Genomic DNA, 12,361 nt, shown 5'->3' with positions numbered 1-12,361 from the left:
TATAGTCAACTTGGTTGAGTATTTACATGTCTAAAAATGACTTTATATGAAATAGTATGTTATTCTGAAAGGCTACATGGTCAGGTGCCTTTTGATCAAAATCAAGGCAATTGGTTAGGAAACTCCTATATTAGAATATGAAACATCCTAGCAGCCTCTTCTGATGAGTGGTTTGTTCTTAGCTCATGGTACTGAGTCAGGCTGCTGTGAGCACTCGAGGAAATGGGACCTACAAGAGGAAATAAGCACATGAAAGTATACCTTGACATTTATATTGTTTCCTGTCACTTCATTTCTGTAACAGTTTGAATGAGTGTACGTGGTCAGGCACACCTGTAGCCCACCTCTAAGCAAGAGTGGTTACAGCATCCCCTAAAAACACGAATGCCCTCCCCCCCATGCCAATGCTAATGTGTTTTAATACTGTCTCTATTTGTAGAACTGTTTGGGAAGGATTGGGAGGTATGGCCTTGTTGGAGATGTGTCACTGGTGTGGGTTTTGAGGCTTCAGAAGATTCACAAAAGCCATCTGCAATGTGCTTTCTGCCTACTTAGTGGATCCTGTGATGGGCGCTCAGCTTTTCCTTCCTCCATTCCCTTGCTCTGCCATCACAGACGCTAACATTTTGAAAATTGTAGGCCCAGCTAAATCTCATCTTTTGTAAATTGCTTTGACCATGTGCTTTGTCACAGCAACAGAAAAGAATCTAAGACACTTTCTATAGTAATATGACCAGACTCACTGTACACATTTTTAATGCTATGATGATCTTCCTAAGTGACTAGAACCAAGTAAGGCTGAGCCCTTTGAAAGTGTGAACAAATAAATCTTTTCTCCCCTAAGCTGTCTCTTCTAGGTATTTTGGTAACAGCTACAGTAAACTCATATAAGATCTCTAATATCTGCAAAGTCCCTTCACCATTAATATAATTGATCATACTTTAGTCACAAAAGTACTGGACCATCATATTTTCTATCTTCATTTGGTTAGAAGAAAATTCAAAGACCACCCTACAGTCTCAGAAAGATGAATATCACACTTCCCGCTTCATTTGTGTGCCCCCTACATGATAGATATCTAAAGTCATATATGTACAGCTAACACGGAAGTAGAAGCACAAGCTGAAGAACAAATGGACAGGGAAGGGCTGAAGGGTAATGGGGTCTGGGAGAATGTGCTCAATGCATATTACATTCTTACATGAAAATAGCTTGGTGTAACCTTAGGCAATAAAAATTTATGAAGGACAATAAAATAAGCATCTAAACCCTACCTTTGGTATCTTTTATAAGGACCTATCTGAAAGGGGAACCAATTTTTTTCACCCCACTTTTAACTCATGTCCACAAGCCAATTAAACAGTTCTATAGGGTGAGTCTTTCCTCTGGAGAATAAGGGACATTTATTTTCCAGTAGCTATATGGGCCCTGAAAGAAGTTAACACCCTTTCATTGATTATTTATTTTCCAGGCTCATGTACAATCAGCAATATCTGCCTGCAGATGGGTTATGCTGGAGTCCAGTTGAATAAAGTAGTGTTTACTTTCCTACTAGTACTGGCTTCATTCCATTTTTGACAGAAGAACTTCTGATGGCAATAAATAGCCAGCATTGTCATCTTTATTTTATTTAAGAACTTTCAAATAGCATCTGTCCTAGACAAAGTTCAAGCTAATTTACAAGTGTGAAATAAACCTTCATAACATAAGAATTGTTCGCCATAAAATATTTTTATATGTGTTCGGCAAATTTAAGTTTGAGGACATTATAAAAATGAGGATCAAAAGTGTCAATTAACAACCTGTTACCTTAGGGGCATTTTTAACTTCAGCTGGATACTCCCAGTGTTCTTGGCCTCGAGAAAGATTGTCTTTCGATACTTGCTTTTGTTTGAAGAACTCTGAAGCCATTCATTCCCTGAGCAAAGTATTCTAATAATGACCACAAGGGACTTTCTGTAACTCATATATGTACTGTGTCTCAGTTTGACATCATTTTTTGGAAGAGGCTGCACTTGACACCTATAACTCTCTTTGATTTTCTTTATAATACATATTGGTACCTGAAATTATATGGTCCATCATGTCTCCCATCCCAGGTAAACTCAACCAAGGCAAGAGTCTTTTTTTGCCACTTTCTCCTGGACACACAGCTCTGTGGTGCAGTGGCCTTTATACCATAGCCTGTGAGCTTCCTGTCAGATGTCCATGCCACCTTCCCCTTCACACTCTTTCTGGCCTAGCTCAAGTATCCTCCCTGAGAGAGCCCTCAGACACAATGCACAAAGCCACATCCTTAAATTACTTTGTATTTCCCTGAGGACCTTTATTTCAAAGAAGAGTTATTTCAGTTAACTGAACAAAAAGAGTTTATTTGTTGGAGGAACACAGAAGAGTCTCAGGGTATCCAGGCCAGTCTTCCCTGCCTTTGTAATCTCCCTGCCTTGTTTCTGAAGTGCTGAGAGATGCATTATCAAAATGTGTGGACTTTGAGAGAAACAAGCTCATACCCAAGCAGCAAGCAAAGCTATTTTGCAGAGCTGATCCAAGGATGCTGGCTGCCAAGAATGAGGCTGCCCTTTGGTGCCATGTATTACCTTGTTGACTCTGCTCCTGCTGAAGAACAGATGTGAAGAAACAGAGCAGAAGAGAAGAATGAGAACACATAGAGGGAACAAAAGCAATCACTGCCTTTCCCCTTTGTGCCATTATCATTTGGTACAAATCTGGTATAATTGTTATCATATTCCTGGAACCCAAAGCAATACCTCATCTACAGCAAAGGAGCCAGACTGTGGACTCCTATGAAGAGAGCCAGTCTTTTCCTAACAACCAAAATCTCCAAAGACTTCTGAAATGCTTATTATACTTTATTAACTTTTGCTAATAAAGTTAATAATGATTTGCTAACTGTTATACTTTATTGATTTGCACCACATCCCTTCTTAGGGCATATAAATGACTTGGAATATGTATATGCCTCCATATTTATTATGTTATTTCCATTATAGTAAAAGTATAAAGAGCAAAGAAATTATATTATTTCTGTTTGCTTTTATGGTGATTTTCCACAAACTTAGTAGCTTAATATAGCAGAAAACTTGCTTTCTTTTAGGTCAAAAATCTCACCCTCTTCCCATTATAAGAGATCAAGGAATTGGAAGGAATGATGCTTGACTTGTAGCCCCTCTCTCTGGCTTCAACCAGCAACGATTATATTAGTAGCACCCCTTTACCTTTTAGAATCTGATTTATGTTGCCTCATCTTTACACCAGACTGGGAAGTTTTGGGGTTTTAAAGACATATGTGATCAGAACAGGCCTCTAATAAGATAACCTCCCCAATTTGAGAATTGTACCAGCTCTTCTGCAAAGCCCCCTCCCTTTGCTATACATTGTAACCTAGTCTTAGATTCTGGAAAAGTATTAGTTACTTTTGTATTAGTTACTGTTCTCTTGCTGTTATAAAATATCATGACCAAGGCAGCCTATAGATGGAAGAGTTCATTTGGACTTATAATTGCAGATGGACCATGATAGCAAGAAAGTGTGACTGCAAGCATCAATCACAGCAGCCAGAATAAAATGCTGAGAGACCACGACCACAATCCTTAACCATAATGGAATGGGGGGCTTTTTTTTTTTTTTTTTGTCTAAGCCCATCCATCCCTAGTGGTGTACTTCCTCCACTGAGGCTGCATCACCTAAACATCCTCCAACAGTGCCACTGGGTGCAAAGTGTTTAAATGACTGAGACTATGGGGGGACACTTTTCATTCAAACCACTACTGACATCTTTTGGGGTTGGCATTTTACCTGTCACTGTGGCCTTGTCTGTCTTTAGGCTTACATATTCAATGTCTTAAATGTTGTCTGCTTCATATTCAATAAACATTACTAGAATGAAAGAATTTAGAATTCACTTTTCTCTCTGCCCACCAGCCTTGCCTATCCCTCTTCTGCCTATCTATTGGCCATTCAGCTTTTAATCAGACCAATCAGGTGCCTTAGGCAGGCAAGGTAAAACAGCAACACATCTTTACATAATGGAATATTCTATTCTACAACACTTAAATAATGTTAGAGTAAGGCAGGTTCTATGTTCTTTTTTTTTTTTTTTTGTCTTAGACTGGCTCATCTGTGACCTCCTTTAGCTGCTGAAAGGAGTTTATAATACAATAATATATTAATGACCTATAGATAAACTGTGAGTCTTTACCCATAAATATCCCCAAATATAAATTGTGCATCTGCCTATGATTTTATTTGGAATGCTGGCCCCATATATTCTATCTGCTCGGCCATCTGAGTGCTCATCACTGACTGTCACATGTAGATCCAAGAACTCTGAGGAATGAAGAACAGCTCTTAAAAATGAAGAAGCTCCCAATTTGATTACATCACAACAATGCAGTCACTCAGACAACTGAAACCTTGTACTTGGCCTCCTTCCTCAGTGAACTTATTAGACACAAGCATACAAGTGCATAAGGGCAAACTGAGACCCACACAGTGACCTTCACATCTCTTCTCAAAGGTCAGCTTGAATAATGTGCAATTTAAATCATTGTTTCCATGCAAAACCAGTCTGTGGTTGGATAATGTTGAACAACTGTTAAATTCTAAAAGGAAACAACCACAGTATTATGAAACTATTTCTAATTTTCTGACTTATTAGTCTGGTCTGCAGCTCAGTGGGAGAGCACTTGCCTAACATGTGTGAGGGCCTCTGTTCAATCCCCACTACTTAAACAAACAATGTCTCAGGCAAAACAGACTTACTGTCATGACTCAAACAGTTTTGTCTCTGCCAACATTGGGATCATTTTGGTGACAGAATTTTTGTCACCCCATTCTTTTCCTAAATGATATTGTACTTTGGTGAAAAATGTTAAGAGAATTCTTCTAAACTTAACAAGCTAAGTTATCTGGCTCTTGATACAGAATACATACAAACACACAGAAGTCTCTTTTTATCTGTCTATGGTCAGGGATGCCAGTCCAAAAAACTCACAGGGATGCTAAAGTTAATAAAAAACCTAGCTTTTCTAATAAGATTTCTCAGTTTACAGATTCCCAGGCCAAGATATTGACACTAGACACAGTCTGCTTGGTCTGTTTCTACCCGCTTGTCTGGAGGTATCCACAATGCTAACATAATTATAAGCTTGCAATTGCAGTTTTGTGTCCTATAGCTTCATGTCTCCCAATTACCCATGTGCTAAGATTATGTCTCAACTTTTTGCCATTCTTCTTGTGTTTTCTGCCCTGCCCCCATACACAATACAATTAAGTTATTGATAACCGATAGCCTTCTATAACAGCCAAGAAAATAAATTATCCATCTAAATTAATTTATACCACAATATGATTGAGTATATTACTTACAGTTTAAAAGTAGAACATGTACTCAAAGTGATTTTTTTAAGAAGTAGGAATTGTATTTTGTTCATTCTTGGACCTCTAACACAGTGCCCAAAAAGACTGAATACACAGTATTTGGTAGGTGACTGGGAAACCAGAGAGAGTAGCACTCAATAAGGGGTTCATGTGTTTTTCTTTCACTACCTGCAGCCTTACCTTTGGTAGTTGAGGATTAAGATGAGCAGCATTTGTCACATTTGTTTGCTATTCCCTCTGCATAGCAAGAGATTTGCCTAATCTATGCAGTTATGTAGTGTTATGGGTTTCTGGAAAGTTCTTGCTTGGGAAATGGCTCTTCTTCCATTAGCCATTGTAGGGAATTTAGTCGACCTTAATTTTTTTTTTTAAAAAAAAGACATCTCTGAGTAGGAAAGCACAGTTTACCCCATAACATGCCAAATGATCAAGAGTGCTGACTGAATTGAATTTGAGGGATGAGGGGCCATGTGTCGGATACACAGCCTGAATTCAGGTTTCTGATCCAGACTCAGCAGTGGTGTACTGTCACAAATATCACCTAATGGCTTTGATGGGTGGTTTTCTCTTACTGCTTCCATATCACATCCCAAACCAATTCATCTGTGAAACTTGAGATCTTCAATCAAAATTGCACTAAATTATTTTCTATAAGAAATCAAGATGTTACTTGCCACTGTGCAATTTTGAGACTATGTTAACCATCTCCAGAAAGATTTTTCCAATTAATCACACAAAGTATCAGTTGTATGGTTGCAATGAACAGTGCTAGAATTCAGTGCTATAGTTTTTAGTGAGTTCAACAATGTACCAGGTGAAAGCTAAAGAGAAAATAACATAGCCTCTGCTTAAGGGGAAATGTATAGTAATGCCCACCGGGGAAATGAAACCATTGGGACCTGGCTGTGTAGTGTCCCTTCTTCTTGGTCCTTCCTGTCCACTTTCCCTTTCCTTTTGTCACTTCTCATTCTGGGCACAGAAACCACTGGCAAAGAGCATAAGAAGCAATGACAATAGAAACAGGTAAAAAGTTAAAGAATTGGCCTGGTGGGTAAGGAAATGAATTACGTAACTATAAAACCACAAGTGAAGAAGTTTGTACAGACAAAAGGTGAATAGAAAGAGGTGCTGCGCCTGTGGCTAACTTGGACAGGAATGGGGAAAAAAATTCTGTCATCTCACTTTGCCCTGGTTTATTTTGCTGGGTAGATTTGACAGCTTCGAATTCCTCAGTGACCCCCTTTTCTTGCTTCACATCTTTCTGGCTCATTTTTCTTCTCTTCTTAACACAATTCTCAAGCTCCTACTTGAAGCTTAAAAAAAATCACAGGCCCGGAGCTTGCACATAATTCTGTAACTAAGAGTAGTCTCAGTGTCTGCACCAATATATATTCTTCACTTGAAAAGTACACGTAACAACACCTGTCCACATCATGAAACAGGACTGGGCCAGCCAGGTAGGAGGACATGTAAAAATCAAGTCATTGGCATCACTGCCACCGTATCTCTTCTCAGATCCACACAACCACATGGCTCTAGTGCTCTATGCCTAGTCATCTGTGTGAACACCCACATTTTTACCTGCTTACCATTTTAAATGCTATTGTGTTTGCCTATGCTGCTGTCTTAGTTAGGTCTCTACTGCTGTGATAAAACAACATGATCATCAACAACTTGGGAAGGAAGGGATTTATTGGCTTTATGCTTCCACATGGTATCATTGAAGAAAGTCAGGGCAGGAACAAAAGACAGGAACCTGGCATCTGGAACTGAAGCAGAAGCCAGGGAGGAGTGCTGCTTACTGGCTTGTGCCTGTAGCTTGTTCAGCCCTCTTTATATACTCAGGGCCATCTGCCCTGGGATAGCACTACCTACAATGATCTGGGCTCTCCTACATCAACCATTAATTTAAAAAAAAAATGCCCCAGAGGGTTTCCCATAGGCCAATCAATTGAAATTACCTCTTCCCAAATGACTCTAACTTTTGTCAAATTGACATTAAAATTTAGCTAGAACAGCTATTTTCATATTTACCTCTTTTTGTGTCTGTACTGATTTTTCATTAAATGAATGTAAGCAGCATAAATCCTACAATCTATTTTTATATTATGATTTGGAGTTGAAATGCACCCTTCTCCCCTTCAAAGGATTATATATTGATGACTTATTTCTCAGTGTACATGGCGTTTAGTGTGTGGCTATGGAGAGGCAGTGGGAGGGTCTGATTTTATAAATGGATTAATCCACCAATGATTTTATTGCATTATTAGGAGGTGGTGGAAACATCTGTACATGTAGATATGACGTTGATGTATGAATCTTTTCCCCTGCTTTTTCATTTCTGTGACTCTCTGCTTCCTAGATACCTATGAGGTAACACTCTACCATAGGTTCAGATTGCCATGTACTTTACTGACTGAGATATCTCCCTAGTCTCTATCTATACAATTTTAAAGGAATGTCTACAAATGGCGATCAGGAACATAAAGCAAGATATGCAGTGTTAGAGTAAATCAAAATTTGAAATATCACATTTCTTTTTTTTCCTCCATTTTTTAATTTAAATTAGAAACAAGATTGTTTTACATGTCAATCCCAGTTCCCTCTCCCTCCCCTCCTCCTATGCCCCCCACTAACACCCTACATATCCCATAAAATTTCTGCTCTCCAGGGAGGGTGAGGCCTTCCATAGGGGGCCTAGGCCTTTGCCATAGGACTAGGCCCTCCCCTGTGTGTCTAGGCTGAGGGAGTATCCCTCTATGTGAAATGGGCTCCCAAAATCCATTCCTATAATATGGATCTACTATAGGAGGACCCATAGATTTCCCAAGCCTCCTCACTGATACCCACATTCATGGTGTCTGTATCAGTTCCATGCTGGTTTCCCAGTGATCAGTCTGGGGACCAAGAGCACCCCCCTTATTCAGTCAGCTGTTTCTGTGGGTTTCATTAGCCTGGTCTTTACCACTTTGCTCATCATTCCTCCTCAGCAACTGGACTCCAGTTCAGTTCAGTGTTTAGCTGTGGGTATCTGCTTCTACTTCCATTATCTGTTGGATGAAAGCTCTAGGATGGCATATAAGTTAGTCATCAATCTCATTATCAGGGGAGGGCATTAAAGGTAGCCTCTCCTGAGCTTAGATGGATAGTTGGTATCATCCTTGTAGATCTCTGGACATTTCCCTAGTGCCTGATTTCTTTTTAAACCTATCATGGCTCCCTTTATTATGGTATCTCTTATCTTGCTCTCCTCTATTCTTCTCCCTACACAATCTACCTGATCCCTTATGTCCTCCTCATCCCTCCTCTTCTCCCCTTCTCATTCTCCTAGTTCCCTCTTCCTCCCCCATGCTCCCAAATTGCTCAGGAGATCTTGTCCCTTTCCCCTTCTCAGGGGGACCATGCATATCCCTCTTAGAGTCCTCCTTGTTTCCTAGCTTCTCTGGTGGTGTAGACTGTAGGCTGCTAATCCTTTGCTGTATGTCTAAAATCCATATATGAGTGAGTGAATACCATGCTTGTCTTTTTGTGACTGGGTTACCTCTCTCAGGAAGATTTCTTCTAGTTCCATCCATTTGCCTTCGAATTTCAAGATTCCATTGCTTTTTTCCCACTGAGTAGTACTCCACTGTGTAAATGTATCACATTTTCACTATCAATTCTTCGGTTGAGTAGCATCTAGATTGCTTCCAGTTTCTGGCTATTACAAATAATGCTGCTATGAACATCGTTGAAGAGATGTCCTTGTTGTAGAAATGTGCTTCTTTTGGGTATATGCCTAAGAGTAGAATTGCTGGATCTTGTGGTAGACTGATTCCCATTTTCCTGAAGAATCACCATACTGATTTTCAGGGTGGCTTTACCAGTTGGCACTCCCACCAGCAGTGGAGGAGTGTTCCCCTTTCTCCACATCCTCTCCAGCATAAGTTATCACAGGTGTTTTTGATTTTAGTTATTCTGACAGGAATAAGATGGTATCTTAGAGTTGTTTTGATTTGCATTTCCCTGATAGATAAGGATGTTGAGCACTTTCTTATGTGTCTTTCAGCCATTTTAGATTCCTGTATTGAGAATTTATCATTATCAAAAAAACAAAAGAAAAGGTGTGGAAAAAAGTGAACTCTTGAATAGTATACAGGAATTACATTAGCACAATTAATATGGAAAACACTTTAAATGTATTTAAAAAGTTAAAAAAATATTGTGTTATCCAAAATTAGACTTTAAACTGAAATCAGTCAAAATAGATGAAGGAGGTTATTTCATTTTCATCACAGGAGAAATCCCTCAATATGAAGTCTCAATTCTGAACATCTATGCCTCAAATGGAAAGGCATCCATATTCGTAAAAGAAACATTACTAAAACGCAAATAACACATAAAGCCTCAAACATTTATAGTGGGAGACTTCAACAACCTATACTCTCACTACTAGACAGGACCACCAGACAGAAACTTCACAAAGAAACAAAGGAACTAATAGAAGTTATGACCCTTTGGGTTTAACAGACATCTATAGAACATTCTATCCAAACACAAAAGAATATATCTTCTTTTCAGGGCCACATGGAACTGTCTCTAAAATCGACTACATACTCCTCAACATAGAAAACCTCAACAGGTACAAAAAAATTGGAATAACCCCCTGTATCCTATTGGATCACCCTGGTTTAAAGTTAGAATTCAACAACAACACAAATTGCAGAAACCCTAGAAACTCATGCAAATTGAACAATGCACAATTGCACTACTCCTGGGTCAAGGAAGAAATAAAAAAATGAAATTAAAGACTTCCTAGAATTCAATGAAAATGAAGACACAACATACCCAAACTTATGGGACACTTTGAAAGCAATACTAAGAGGAAATTTCATAGCACTAAGTGCCCACATGAAGAAACTGGAGAATAGTCACACTAGAGAATTAACAGCACACGTGAAATCTCTAGAACAAAAAGAAGCAAACTCACCCCAGAGGAGTAGACACCAGGCAATTATCAAATTGAGGGCTGAAATCAATAAAGTAGAAATTAGGAAAACAATACAAAGAATCAATGTAATGAAGGGCTGGTTTTTCTAGAAAAACAACAAGATAGACAAAGCTTTATCCAAACTTACCAAAAGGGAGAGGATGAACATGCAAATTAATAAAATCAGAAATGAAAGGGGGAGATAACAACAGGCACTGAGGAAATCCAGAGAATCATCAGGTCATACATTGAAAACCTGTACTCATCAAAATTTGGAAATCTAAATGAAATGGACAATTTTCTGGATAGATATCACCAAAATTAAATCAAAAACAAATAAGCAATTTAAAAAGACCTATAACTCTTAATGGAAAAGAAGTAGTCACCAAATGTCTCCCCCCCCCCAAAAAAAAAACCAAAACAACAACAACAAAACAAAAACAAAAACAAAAACAAAAAAACCTAGGGCTAGATGGCTTCAATGCAGAATTCTACCAGAAATTCAAAGAAGAGCTAATACCAATTCTCCTCAAAATATTCCACAGACTAGAAGCAGAAGGGTCATTGCCAAGCTCTTCTTATGAGGCTTCAATAACCTTGGTACCCAAGCCACACAAAGACACAACTAAGAAAAAGAACTACAGACCAGTATCCCTCATGAATATTGATGCAAAAATATTCAATAAAATACTGGCAAATTGAATCCAAGAACACATCAGAAAAATCATTCACCATGATCAACTAGGCTTCATCCCAGGGATGCAGGGGTGGTTCAACATACGAAAATCCATCAATGTAATCTACCATATAAACAAACTGAGAAAGAAAACTCACATGATCATCTCACTAGAGGCTGAAAAAGCCTTTGACAAAGTCCAACACCCCTTCATGATAAAGGTGTGGAGAGATCAGGGATGACAGGAACATACCTAAACATGATAAAAGCGATATACAGCAAGCCAACAGCCAACATTGAACTAAATGGACAGAAACTCAACAGGATTCCTCTAAAATCAGGAACAAGACAAAGCTGTCCACTCTCTTCATACGTCTTCAATATTGTACTTGAACTTCTCGCCAGAGCAAAAAGACAACAAAGTAGATCAAGTAGATACAAATTAGAGGAATAAGTCAAACTTATACTATTTGCAGATGATATGATAGTTTACATGAGTGACCTGAAACACTGTACCAGGGAACTTCTACAGCTGATAAACACCTTCAGCAAAGTGGCAGGATACAAGATTAACTAAAAAAAAAAAAAAAATCGGTAGCCCTACTATATACTATATAAATGGGCTGAGAAAGAAATCAGAGAAATATCACCCTTTACAACTGCCACAAACAACATAAAATACCTTGGGGCAATGCTAACCAAACAACTAAAAGACTTGTATAGCAATAACTTTGAGTCTTTAAAGAAAGAAATTAAAGAAGATACTCAAAAGTGGAAAGATCTCCCATGCTCTTGGATAGGTAGGATCAACATAGTAAAAATGTCAATCTTGCCAAAAGCAATCTACAGATTCAATGCAATCCCCATCAAAATCCCAGCACAATTCTTCACAGGTCTGGAAAGAAAAACTCTCAACTATATATGGAGAAACAAAAGACCCAGGATAGCCAAAACAATCCTATACAATAATGGAACTTCTGGAGGTGTCACCATGCCTGACTTCAAGCTCTGTTATAGTCCTGAAAACAACTTGGGATTGGCTCAAAAATAGACAGGTAGACCAATGGAATTGAATTGAAAACCCTAATATGGATCCATACACCTATGAACACCTGATTTTTGACAAAGAAGCTAAAATTATACAATGGAAAAAAGAAAGCATCTTCAACAAATGGTGCTGGCATAACTTGATGCTGGCATGCAGAAGACTGCAGAAAGATCTATTCTGTGGTCATGCACAAAACTAAAGTTCAAATGGATCAAATACCTCAACATAAATCCAGCCACACTGAACGTCTTAGATTAGAAATTAGGT

The sequence above is a fragment of the Cricetulus griseus genome, chromosome 2 (genome assembly GCF_003668045.3).
Source record: "Cricetulus griseus strain 17A/GY chromosome 2, alternate assembly CriGri-PICRH-1.0, whole genome shotgun sequence".
Classification (NCBI taxonomy): domain Eukaryota; kingdom Metazoa; phylum Chordata; class Mammalia; order Rodentia; family Cricetidae; genus Cricetulus; species Cricetulus griseus.
This window is presented reverse-complemented; position numbering follows the sequence as displayed.